Genomic DNA, 13,923 nt, shown 5'->3' on the forward strand with positions numbered 1-13,923 from the left:
GCTCCCATCTCCTGTCCTTTCTACAGCGTTTTTAGTGTAACTTCTAAATTGCTAATGTAATTTTCATTGCCAGAACAAGAAATCCTTCCCAAAAAGACACTCAAATTCAGCTAAAGCAAATCACCCCAGAGTTAATGGGGTTTCTACTTTATTGGTCACCATATTGACCAGTATTACACCTTTATTATGTCATGAGTGGAAAAAATTTCACAGGCTCTGGGATGCTAAGACAAATTACAAAGCTACAGAAAAATAAAAAACAAATAAACAACAACAACAAAACTTGCAGAAAAGGAAGGAAGAGAAAATTAAATATTCTACCTACATGCTCTAATTTCAGTTTTCTCAAGCTAAAATTTTTATAGACAGGACAGATCTAGACAAGAGGACAATTCACTAGAACATCTTATTTCCAAAGCCAACAGGAAAAAGAAAATTGAAAGTTGAAAATTACAAGAATAAATATACATTTGCTACACTACAGCACAAAAGAGAATCAGCCAGCTCTTCTAGTGAGGAACTTTAGCTTGTGCTTCCATGTCTCTCTATGACCATAACAACTTGGTGTAAGGGTAATGGTACATGCTAACTGCACCATTAATCCCCTACATTTCAGTAACATCACACCTCTGTACCAGATCAGAGCAGATAAATCAATGCAGCATGCATTTCACGGGACAATAGTATAAAAAGCTTACTGGCTCTTTTAGTTTACTCTTTTTTTTTTTTTTAATGTAAGTGCCAGGTGGCCTGCATTGCCATATTCCTAAGGTGCTGTATTTGAAACATCTCTATGTAAAGATGACATCAAACCAATATAAACAAGAAGCATTTATCTTCAAAAACTGTAACTCACAGTTAGCTTCAAGATCTTGAGAAAAAGAAAGACATAACAAATGTAAGATTAAACAAACTAATGCATTTTCTTAATAACTGTTGGACTCTAGATCAAAGCAGTAAGTCCACCTATCCTGCACTGTAACTTGTATACCTGAACTAAATCAAATATTATCACAATGAGCATGAAATTAATATGCTAGGTCTCTCATCCAGCTCCACGATTAATTTCCAGTTATGCCAACTGTTATTATTTAATCTGTCAAAACCACTGGATCTACATCATCTGTCCCCAAATTCACCACCTGCACATTTGAAAACTACACACACTGAACATTTCTAATTCAGGCAGCAGACCTACTGCTGGCTGTGTTAATACAAAATCACAGCCTCAGGCACCACAGTTCATCCGTCCAGCTGTGCATAATTGGCAAAAAGTTCTACTTCCCCTCACACCATTGTGTACTGAGAACTTATCTTTGCTTTCATGTAGATGATATAAAGTGCAGTAGGCAGACATAATAATAATTACATTATTGGTGGAGATATATTTGGATTGGGACACTATAGCAAACAAATCAGTGACTATGTATCTGACTGAGAAGGAACACTATGATTGATGAATGTTGTCCTGAAGTCCTGCATTGGACTATCTGCACTAAAGTTTGGGTGAAGGGTATATTCCACACAGCAACAATTCATTAGCTGCTTCCTCTAGTTGTTGCTACAATCTTTTTCCACTCTTTGCATAAGACATCCGATGAAATCCAGATACACTCCTACTACTTAATAAATTTCATAGAGTTTTGCTAATGGCAGATGTACATGGGCTTCCCTCTTCTTGGATAATTCTTCTGGAATCCAGGAGAGGATTTTTGCTCCTTTTTTTTCCAAGAATCACCTATAAAATAATATTGAAATCTATGATCCAAAAAAAGTCCAACTGAACCTCCAGGGGAATTATTTACCAGTATTAAAATGCTAGTTTGGAGAGTAGGCAAAACTTGAGCCCCACCTCAACTAATAACAGAATGAAAAGGTGAACAGACTGGATCTGAATACTCCATCTAAAACACACCTAGTTTCTTTGACAAGCAAATCCAAGAAACTTCAGAAAGAAATCACAGATGGAATCAAGTCTGCATAATCATTTGTCTTCATAAACACAGTCACCAATAACACATGCATTGAGACAGTACACGGTCCTATATCATCTAGCATACTCTTTTAGTGTGCATAATCATCCAGTGCTTATAACAAGCTCTTCAAGGAAGGGATGGAGATGCATTATTTTTCAGAGCCTATGCTTCTTTTTTATTTTTCAAACAAAGGTTTGAAGGCAACTTCATTAGCAGAGTTAATGGGAAGTTGGGAGAAAACTTTGAAGCATTATATATGATATTGCCAGCTCTATGGAAATAATCCATACTATTTTATCCAAATACTTTCTCCCAGAGCCTGACCAAAAGCCTCTTGAAATTAACAGGTGTCTTTACACTGAATCCAACAGACCTCATTGTATCACATTAATCTGTCAATGGTCTGTTTATCTTGGTCCTGTTGCGCAAGTCTTTTAATATTGGTGGTTTACGCTATGTCCAACAAGAAAATGAGTAAAAATGTATTGTACATTAGAGAGCATATGTCTTATATCTTAAATGGTGTCCTATATGAATAATATACTATTTTTGTTTATTTCAAAAGGTACCTCTGGAAAATATTCACAGTAGATCAGAAAAGGTAGACTCATATCTCAAAGAATAAACATAATTGTTATACAGTTTTAAGGTAATTTGTTCTGTACATCACCAAGTACTCAAAAGAGGTATTTAATGGGTAAGTGGTATATAAGTGATAAATTATATATGTTGGAGTAAAGTAAGTAAAGAAATACAGAGAAAGGGGGGCCAGGGGAGAGGGGAAGAAAAGCTTATTTATTTTCAGAGGAAGAATTCTTCATTGTATAATTAAACTATTGATAATTGTTGAGTAAACCCCTGCTCTTTTTAATAGCAGAGTTCTGTGTAGTGTCTGCAAAAAAGTTTACTTAAGAGGAGAAAAACTGGCACATCTACTTCCAAGAAAGATTTATGCAAAACTTAAGTCTAAAATCAGTACTACAAAAGTCAGTAAAAAATGAAGATATAAGAATAAACACTAAAAGTGTGACTCGATTCAAAATTCTTTTATTTCGAAAGAGACTATCAGCTTTGTCCTGGTTTTATTACATTTGGATGGATACAAAGTAGGGGTTTTGTATATCAGAAGTCAAAAGTGTGATGTATAATGTAGTATTTGTTTATTGGAATAGAAAAAATAGGTGTTTGGAGTTGATTAATGAAAAATCTGTTTTGGAGCAAAAAAAAAAAACTCCAAGCAGGAGATTTATTTAAGTCTGACCATTTACTTTCTACCAGAGTTTAAAAGTGTAAAGGAAACCCAGTTATAGAAAATATAACTAATTTATTTGAGCCCTCTCTATGTTATTTCTCTAAACAGATTTTTGAAAGACTTGTTGGCATTAAACTGCATATCTTCTCGCTCAGGGTCCAAAGTGACATTAACATATCAAGAAGCTTGATCACTAACCCAGCTGTGTCTGACAACAATATCACAAGGTACCACATGATGGCACTGACCAAGATCGCTGGTCAGTCCTGGAAAGACTGTTAACCTGACAGCAACACTACAGAGCTTGAAAATCTGTTCCTTCCAGGTCTGTACTGGGCCTGCAGCCTACACAGACACTACAGTAACAGCAATTTTCAAAACAATCAAGCCGTTAGACCACTTCAATTAACACTTTGGATCAGAAATCCTATTCATGATTGTCCTCTTTCATTTCTGGCTGTCCTAGACCTCTCTTAATTGACAATGACTACCTCCAGTTAGAGGACAAAGGAAACTGAACTCGTCTGCACAGAGAAGCAGTGGTCTATCTCATTTTGTCTATTGCATTCAACAGATGCAAATATGAAAAATACTGCTAGATGGATGTTTGCTACCATCAGATCTTGCCATTAATATTTCATCTGTCTTCTGTTATGGTGAAACATTGAAGTGGCTTAGTCTTAATAATCTGTGTAAGTAAATCTCAAAAATACTTTTAATTTATTTCAAAATAAATTCGTACACAAGTACAAATTTCTATTTATATTCATATTATATACGAAATCATAACAGTCACTGCAGAAGCAGTAAGAGTACCACTCATTTTCAAAGCCTACCTCTCTTGAAAGGCTCAGCCTCCCCATCAAGTTGCAAATCTCAGTTAGCACATAAATAACAGAAGATAGACAAGCATGGAAAATCCTAACTCTCCCCTGAAGATAGTCAGTGGTATACACTTACTGAAATATGTCCTATGACACTGAGTGGTGTGTGGGCTCAGCACAGAAGACAGCTGAAAGAATCATACATTGTGGTATCAGTGACTACAATTCATTTTTAGATTATTACAGTACGAATCTGAGCATTCCTAGCTAGGGATCGTTCCAGCATGTGGTAGTGCATTTGGTTTGAATTAGCCATGACACTGGTAAAACCTCACTGCAGATATTACAGGATAAGCCAGTGTTCTACAAGGGCTGCTTCTATTCATGTCAGCTATGCATGCAAGCCGTAAAGTGACCCTGTTTCATATACGGCTTATTTTTAATGTCAAAATTCATCCCCATTTGTTTACATGGGTTAAAGAGGGATAAGCTTGCTGGAAACGTCTCCAGAATAATTTCTACCTTTTAAATTCAACCACTGCAGACTGTCTATAAAGGTTATCTTTCAATTTTCTATTCTCTACCCTTATATTCAAGTCGCGAAAAGTTTATTACCATTGTGTCCTATCTCACTGCTAAAATTTTTCCAAGAATATTGCCAATAAAACTTGTTACTTGCTCTTCCTCCACTAAACAGCAAGGTGTTTTTTCTCTTTGGTGTATGGGGGTTTTTTACTGGTGTTTTTTTATTTTTCTTTAAAATCCGATCTGGGGACTACTAAAACAAACACAGTGTGAAGTGGAGAACTATTAAAAGGTGGCATAGTTGAGTACACAACCCTGTCAGATGTGAGGATCGAAGTGGCTCATATCATAAATGCTTTACAAACATTGCTTGAGAGCACCTGAGTTGAACTGTGACAGAGGATAGCTGCAGCTGGACATGAGATACTTATATTGATTTGTGCAGCTCGTGTTTATATTTTATTAGATTTTTATTTCTATAAAGACTCACAGCCTTGTAATTCATTGCACATAACTAACCAATTTACTCATGCAGAAGAGATCTTGAATCCTGATGACAAGTCTTCAAGCGACAGAATGACTAAATTATATGCTGGTTATAGCATGATGCTTATTCCTGTCCTACCCAGGTGGAGCTGTTCTTTACACTATGTGATTCAGCCATCAAACAGCAGCGTGCGTGTTTGAAAGGCCAAGAGGAGGCTGTATTGAGAACCTGTCAAAAACAAACGTGCAAACCTCTGTGTAACAATCAGTAAATGCTGCTTGAATCACTATTTTGTTAAAAAAAAAAAAAAAGCCAAACAGATCCTTGTTTCTATATAATATTTTTAATACAAAGCTTCAGTTAAACAGCTTTTCTTTCTGCCTCTTGCCTTCATCTCTGCATGACAGCTCTCCAGCTGAAGGATGCTATTAGGATAGACATTTTTATCAAATGTAAAAATTTTCAGGTGAATGATGTGCCCAAGAACATGGGATCAGCTAAAGATAAAATATTTGGAAGACTACAAAACATATAGGCTAGCATGGTGTCTCCAGCAAACCTACCAGTTTTATCACTTGTCCTAATTTAATCCAGTTGGCCTGTTCTATTCACGCTATGAGGCTCTTGTTTGCTGATATTGTGATGTCTTTAAAAGAAATGATACTGATCACTGTGCTTTGCTGATCAAGAAAAACGCATTGGGAATTTCTGAATTTACAGTCCACATGTATGTGATACAGCGCTGCATTTTAAAACAATAGTGGGCGAGTAATCACTCCCTCTAGAAATGCAGAAGAAAATGTATTTTCTTATCTATATGAATGTATTCCACTAGAGACCAAAACTAAGAGCCATTACATTCAATGAATTTTTTTTTTTTAAAAGAATTCAAATTAGCTCTGAATTAGCTTGGTCCTCTTGAGTACCAAGATGTTTTGGATGTCAAACTGAATTTCAGTTTTAGTATTTGGTACAACTTAATAGGTGGCACTTGGACACAACCCACCAACAAAAATTGGTCTATACCATACACTGGCATATGAATAGAGACAGAGAGAGTAATCACAGCTGTATTTATATACGAAGGACTAATAACTTCACAATTATAAAAATTATGTCAAAATTAAGTTTATTTTTCTATTATTCTGACAAAACTATATGCCACCATAGAGATTGATGTTTTGAGTAACCAGGAACTGCATGACATGTTTTCATGGCTCTCAAACCTTAATGATTCACTGGAATATGATTAATAAGACAATGCATGCAACCCTCTATTCATCAGTATAAGCAAAAAATATTTGGAATTTCCTGCCTTAATCCACGTCTATATAAGGACTGCCTATACAGAAGCCTCACAGATATTAATAGAATATAAAGTACTTTGTAAGTAAAATGAAAATAAAATGCAGTGTTCATTTGACATATGAAATCAGTTTGCTTTTACAAAGCAAAGCAGTGCTCTTACCTAGGAACTAAAACTAGTGAAAATAATTGCTTCTTAAGGTGACAAATAGTTTATTTCTTTAGTGCTAACTGAGGATTTATACACCTAATAAAAACTTAAATTTTGTCCCATATGATATGGGACAAAATATTACCCTTTAATACATGAGATCTCTGCATCAGCAGTTGTATTTCTGTTTTGGGAAGAGAAGAATAGCAGGGATTTCCATTTTGGTGTAACTGATTGTAAATTCCTCCAATTAAGCTTTGAATTCTAATCATCTAAACACATGCATGTATGTCCTTAACGTTATTAATTTAAAACCAGACTAAAATGTTATCAGTGTTTGCTTTCAACACTGATCAAACATGGCTAAATGGGTGTTTTGAAGGGGGGCGAGGGGGGGTGTATTTTGGATTTTTGTGGTGGTGTTGGTTTCTCTCTAAATACAAAACATCCGAACTTGGCCGTGCGTTTCAGCCATCCCTACGGCAGGTAGTACCTGCACGGAGGCTGCAGACGGGCAGCCGAGCCCCGGCACCCTGTACCACAGCTCGGGTGCTGCCGTCCCTCCTGGCTCACCGCCCGGCCGAGGCTGCCGCGGCCGGGGCGCCGCGGCTCCTTCACACCCGGCTCTGCCGCTGGAGGAGTTCTCAGCCTCCACTCCGCCCCTCGTCGCTGTCGCCGCCACCCCAATCCCGGCGTACGCCCGAACTTCCCGCTCGGATCCGCTCTCCCGCGGCGGGCGCGGGACGGCCCCGCGGCGGGGCGCGCGGCGCTGCGGCGCGGGGGGCGGCGGCGCGCGGCTGGAAGGGCCCGCAGCGCCACCTGGCGGCCGCGCCCCGCCCCTGCCGCCGCGTCCCCCGCAAACTTCTCTCCCCCACGCCGGGCGCTCAAACTGGCCAAGTTTCCCGGCCGCGACGCCATCTATTCTTAGCCCCGCTCCAGGCACGACGGCGGGACACCCGCCCCGACCCACTCCCGCTGCCCGTGTTCCGCACCCTTCCGCAGCGGCTGCGCGGAGCGCGCCCTGCCCGCCCCGACCCTGCTCGCCCGCGAGATGTGTCCGTCAGGGCGGCTGCGGCGGGGCCGCCCCCGCTCCCCCGGGCGGTGCGGGGCTGCCGACGGCCTCTCCCGCGGCGAAGGGGCAAAGCGCGGCGGCCGCGGAGGCGCCCCACGCCGCCAGCGCCCGCCTCGCCCGCCCCCGCCCCAGCTTTGCAGAGAAGCCGATTTACTGCCGAGCTGGGGAGGAGTGGGGGGGGGGGGGGTGAGTGGCGGTGATGCTTTTCTTTTATTTTCTCCTTTTCTTTTCCCCCCGCCCCTCGTCCGCGCACGCTGGCTCTCCCCAGTGCCAGTCCCCGCTCCATCACGTGCGGAAGCCCCTGCCCATCACAACAGCGGGCATTTTACCCGTGCCCGGAAAGGAAATAAAGAAAGAAAAAGAAGAAAGAAGGAGAAAAGAAAAAAAAAAAAAAAAAAGGGGGGGGGCAAGAAAGAAAACCCACCACGGAATAGCTTAAGCGAAAGCGGGTGAACCGCTTAATCCAAGAAGAGCCAAGATTTCCTCTGAGCAGCCGCCTCCCTTGTCCTCCCCGCCCGTCCCCGTCCCTGTCCCTTTTTGCTTTTTCGTGGCTGTGGTGGTGGCAAGCAAAGTGGTTAACCAAAACCCTACGTGTTGGTTTTGTGTTTCCCTGAAAACCTCTGGCGCACACACAGAGCATGAGGTACCGCTCCTGCCCTTCTCCGCGCTTGCAAGAAACTGTGGCTTCGCTCTTTCTCTCTCTGCCTGTACTGCAGATATTTTTCCCTCCTCTCCTCCACACTCTTCTGTTTATTTCCCTGTAAGGCAGAGCTACTTTGTAAACATCTCACACAGAACCTCAGAGCCTTTCCAAATAGCTGATTGCAGCAAAATGCCTCCAAACAAATTATGGTGCAAGGGGGATATAAGGGACGAGACCGAAGTGGGTAAAAAAGAAATAAATTTGCATAAATATGCATATGTGACAACAAGACCGCGTATGATGGTGGAAATGTCAGCATGAAAGTATCGCTTTATCATGATGTGAAAAGTAAAAGCACAGACGACTGCAGCAAACTGCTCGCCCTTTGCCAGAGTACCAACTGCAACACCTCTCCCTCTCTTCCCCCACCCTCGCCGAGAAAAAAAAAAAAAGGGGGGGGGAATAGAAAAAGCAACAAAAAAAAAAAAAAAAAAGAAAATGAACACTCAAACTACAAATCCGGTACTCCTACCTTAAAACTGGGATAGCTGCAGAAGCATAGGGATCTTTTTTACACAGCCAGAATCTTTCGGGAAATCCTCTCGGGCTATCATGCAGCCAGGATTATTCACATACGGTTCCTGCTCTCCTTTTTGGAATCCAATGCGATTGGCTTCTCCAAAGGAATGCAACGACCACGAAAGGGGGGAAAAATTAAAAATAACAAGAAGAAAGACAACAACACTGGATTTGAAGGAAACTCGTGTTCTCGGTTGTAAGCGACCTACATTCAGGCAGAAAATTCATTGCAATCAGTGCGAGAGGGAGAGTTGAGTCTGCAAGTAAGAGCTGTGATTGCCTATGCAGAAAGACCGAGCCGCGGAGAGACTGATCTGCAAGGCAAGGCGAGCTGGGAGAGAGAGGGAGATTGGGGGGGGGGGGGGGGGGGGTGGAGGGGAGAGGAGGGGGGGAGAGGTCCAGGCTGTACCAGGCGCTCTCCTCCCGCTATTGGACCAAACTGAATGAAATTCACAAAGCCGCCAGCCAATGGCTCCCCGCAGCCAGCCCAGCGCTACAGAAACCGCATCTCCATCCACAGCCCCCCGCGAAGGAGCGGCGCATCCCCGCGCGAAGCGGAGCCGGCGGAGCCGGGCCGGGCACCGGGGGGCTGGACAGGTGGGCACTGAGCACACGGAGGAGCGAAGGTGTCCCTGTGTGTGTGTGTGTGCGTTCGGGAGGATCACACAATTCACACTGCCAATCTCTCTGTTCCGTGGTCATGTACAGCAAGTGCAGTCTTTGTTAACCCTTTACAGTAGTAGTTTCTACAGTACCAGCCTGTTGTTCCCATATTCACCCATCTGCGTTTTCATGGAGCTGACAGCATAATTGCACACCAAGCAATAAAGCATTTTGTTCCCGTTCCCCATCCTCCCATAAAAAACCAGCAAAGCAGACATTTGCCCCGTGCCCAATCATTTTAAACAGATTTCCTATTTTTTTCATAAGGAGACCAGTCATTTGATGTTCATATTTTACTTAGCTAGCCACTAAGCTAACCAAATGATGGTCAAGTGGGGGTCCTGTGGTTATTACCAAGTGCTACAACACAGGGTCTGTGGTTCACTCCTGTGTGTAGTATCAGACTGAGGGTGGTTTAGCGCATATGTGGTCAGGCCTCCACAGATACACCTTGTTTCACTGCACAGCATGTTCATTTGATCAGTTTAATAATAGCACTTATCACTGCCCTGAGTGCAAGACCCTGCATTGAGAACAGGTGAGAATTGCCTGAGTTCTCTGAGAACAAAGCAGAGAACAAGATAACGGGGTCTTGAAGATCTTACCATAATTTGAAAAAAAAAATCGTATTCATACCTTTATGAGCCTTCCTGCCACAAGAGTTGTATTAAGCTGAGTTGAGATTTTCAATTCCAAAAAAAACCCAAAAAACCCACCCAAAAACTGTAGCTCTTCTTTTCTAGATCCTTTGTTTCTGCCCCCATGTCAGATCCTCAGTAGAGAGCACATAGTGCTTTGTATTCTCAAATCTGAATTGTCTGTGATATTGAGTTTATCAATCACTTCTATGCTCTGCTGTTTCAAGTGGTACAGGAATATATACTACCTGATCTAATCATCTAGCAGACAACAGTAGGCCTGTTGTGTGTCTGTTCTTATATAGTATTTTGTTATATGTTATGAAGGATACTTCCTTAAGTGTCACTTAGGAAGGTATGTTTTGGTTTTAAATATTGTAAATCTAAATGCAGGTATAATTCACTGACTTAAAATGTTTTAAGAATTGCAGTAGCCACATTACACTGTTAACTTATTTGTCAGAGAAGAAATTATATTTATATTACTTAATTATATGTTTTGGCTTACTTATATTAAACCACTCTAGCAGCAGGTGTTCATGCAAGTGAATTTTACTGCTTTTGTTATTTTAATAATGCACCCACAATGTGCAACCAATCGTATTGCTTGACTGAGTGAATATTTTGACACATTTAGAAAAGATGTCATCTTGCACTGCCATCTGTCCCAAATTTTGCAGGACAGTCTTTATTTTGATGAATATGTCATGCTTTTTATAAGATAAATTTGGGGGATATTAAAATATGTGCTAGTTAATCTGAATAATGATCTTCCACCTGTGTTGTACTAGGAGAAGGCAATTTCCTACAGGTTACCAAAGGATCACCTGTAATGTTTGCAATTAATGTTTGCAACTATGACTTAAATATTCTCAAACACAGCAATAAAACTAAACTTTCCATAGACTGTACGCAAATCTGTGATCAAAGTATGTAAGTAAAAGGCATTTGGTCAGAACAGCAGAATGTGCTTTTCTCCTCTTACAACATTCAGAAAACTAAATGTACAATTGGAATCTGTGCCTTATCTACAGCAATCCACTGCATATTTATAACTCCAAGCAGGAGTCCAGGAGCAATCATTCAGAGAGAAGAATGCAACTTGCTATACAACACCATCACTTCTTACAAGGTTTCATTGTATTCTAGTATCAACCCAACTTTAGTTGTTTTGCTGGTTTTGTCTGGGATAGAGTTAATTTTATTCATAGTAGCTAGTGTGGGGCTATGATTTAGTTTTGTGCTGGAAACAATGTTGATAACAAGGGATGTTTTAGTTATTGCTGAGCAGCACTTGCACAGTATGAAGCCCTTTTCTGCTCCTTATCCCACCCCACCAGGGAGCAGGCGGGGGGTACACAGGGACTTGAGAGAGGACAGAGCCAGGACAGCTGATCCCAACTGACCAAAGGGATTTCCCACACATATGGCATCATGCTCAGCTTATAAATCTGGGGGAAGAAGAAGGAAGAGTAGGACAATAAGAGTGATAGTGTTTGTCTTCCAAAGTCACCACTATGCATGATGAAGCCTGGCTTTCCTGACTGAACACCTGTCTGCCCATGGGAAGTGGTGAGTGAATTTCTTGTTTTGCTTTGCTTACATGTGCAGCTTTTACTTTACCTGTTAAACTGTCTTTACCTCAAGCCATGAGTTTCTCACTTTCATCTTTATGATTCTCTCCCCCCATCCTAAGTGGGGAGTGTGGGAATGGCTGCATGGAACTGCATGGGGCTTAGTTGCCGAATGGAGTTAAACCACAATGCTTGTGAAATCTGAAGAAATCACAGTACATGACAGTCTGAGGACAGGCCAAACTCTCCTGAGTTCCATCCAATGCAACCTCTTTATGTGTCAGTCAAACTAAGGCATAATTTGGTCTCCCATGTTCAATGAATGTAAAATTTCCATGAGTTAATTTCTAAATCAGATAAAGTGTGTTGCGTACTACTGCTTGAGTTAGTAGCAAGCAAGTATAATGGGGAAGGGCAAAGGGAAGGGCAATGGGAAGTGGGGGGGAGAGGGGAAGGAAGATAAGAGGAGGGGAGGGGACAGGAGGAAAAGAGGAGAGTAAAAGGACAGGGAAGGGGAGGAGAGGGGATAGGAGGTGGAGAGGAGCATCTCAATTTTGTTTCTTTGTTTTTTTTATTCATTCCAAATAATTCGTATTCAAAATTAACTAAATGGAGCTAAATGCAGCTGGCAGCTGGTCACTAGTGGTGTACCCCAGGGCTCATAATCTGGGCCAGACCTGTTTAATATCTTTCTCAATGATTTGGACAATGGGATCAAATGCATCCTCAGTAAGTTCACAGGTGACAACAAGTTAGGTGGGAGTGTTGATCTTCTTGAGGGTAGGAAGGCTCTGCAGAGGAATCTGGACAGGCTGGGTTGATGGCCCAAGACCAGTTGTATGATGTTCAAAAAGGCAAAGTGCCAGGTCCTACCCTTGGGTTACATTAGCTCCAAGCAGTGCTACAGCCTTGTGGAAGAGTGTATTGAGAATTGCTGAGAGTATGGCCAGCAGTACTAGGGAATTGATTGTCCTCCTGTACTTGGCACTGGTGAGTCCACACCTTGAATCCTGTGTTCAGTTTTGGGCCGCTCACCTCAAAAAGTCACTGAGGTGGTGGAGTATGTCCACCAAAGGGCAACAAAGCTGGTAAAGGGTCTAGGAAGCATGTCCCATGAGGAGTGACTGAGGGAGATGGGGGTATTTAGTCTGGAGAGGAGGAGGGTCAGGGGAGACCTCATTGCTCTCTACAACTACCAGAAAGGAGGTTGTAGTGAGGTGAGGGTCGGTCTCTTTTGCCGTATCTCAAGGGAAAGGATGAGAGGAATGGCCTTAAGTTGTACCAGGGGAAGTTCAGATTAGATATTAGAAAAAAAAAAATTACTAAAAGAGTAGTTGGGCATTGGAATAAGTTGCCCAGGGAGGTGGTGGAGTCACCATCTCTAGAAGGGTTCAAGAGGCGTCTGGATGTGGCACTTGGGGATATGGTTTAAGGAGGATTGTGGTGGTGCTGGGTTGATGGTTGGACTGGATAGCCCTGAGATTGGCTCAGTTGGTTAGTCAGACATGGTTGATAATAATGCCAAATTTGGGGGGCTCAATCCCTGCACAGGGCATTCACCTGGTAGTGGGAAACGATGATCCTTGTGGGTCCCTTCCAGCTCAAAATGTTGCATGATTCTGTGAAGATGATCTTGAAGGTCTATTTCAATCTTGCTGATTCTGTGTGTGAAAATACTAACTTAATGGATGGCAAGAGGGGCTTTCTACAACTGCATGAACAGAAATTGGCTCCTTTCCCCCTCCCTGTTTCCTACTTGGTCTTCTTAATCCAATTTTCATAGTGTCAATGGACTTAGATTTCTTTTGATGCAAGGATGAGCCAGTATGACCCTAATACACTTTATGCAGTTGCAATGGTATGTTTCACCAGCTTCGTGGTGCAAAAGGCTCATCTTCACTGGACCAAAATCCAGAATGAGCACCATACTCAGGTCACTGGGTGAGTTTGTTTTCTGGGTACAAGGGTGATAACACACAACAGACATAGTCCTTTGTAGGATTCCAAGTAAATGAGAACTGCAAAAGAAATTATTGCCAAACTGCAGGACATAAATTAAAAGCAAATAGAATGAGTTTGCCAGGTCCACCAAGTAAACAAGAAAAATCCAGAGATTATTTTGCAATGAACATGCAGAAAATTCAAATTTGGGAAAAATAGTAAATGTCTCCTAGTTGAGTAACCCCAAAACGCTGCTTATTAAATTTCAAGAAAGAAATTTGTTTGCTATGTAT

General features: G+C 41.8%; 1 protein-coding gene across 2 annotated transcripts in view; it reads right to left on the bottom strand.

Annotated features, from left to right (window-relative positions):
• NLGN4X (neuroligin 4 X-linked) overlaps window positions 1-9,161 on the bottom strand; it is a 171,739-nt gene extending 162,578 nt beyond the window's left edge. For both annotated transcript variants that reach the window (XM_010394352.4, XM_010394351.4), the window contains exon 1: window positions 8,768-9,161. The gene's annotated coding sequence lies outside the window, so the exon portion shown is untranslated. The remainder of the gene's footprint in view (window positions 1-8,767) is intronic.
• Window positions 9,162-13,923: the final 4,762 nt, after the last annotated feature.

Source organism: Corvus cornix, chromosome 1 (genome assembly GCF_000738735.6).
Source record: "Corvus cornix cornix isolate S_Up_H32 chromosome 1, ASM73873v5, whole genome shotgun sequence".
NCBI lineage: Eukaryota > Metazoa > Chordata > Aves > Passeriformes > Corvidae > Corvus > Corvus cornix.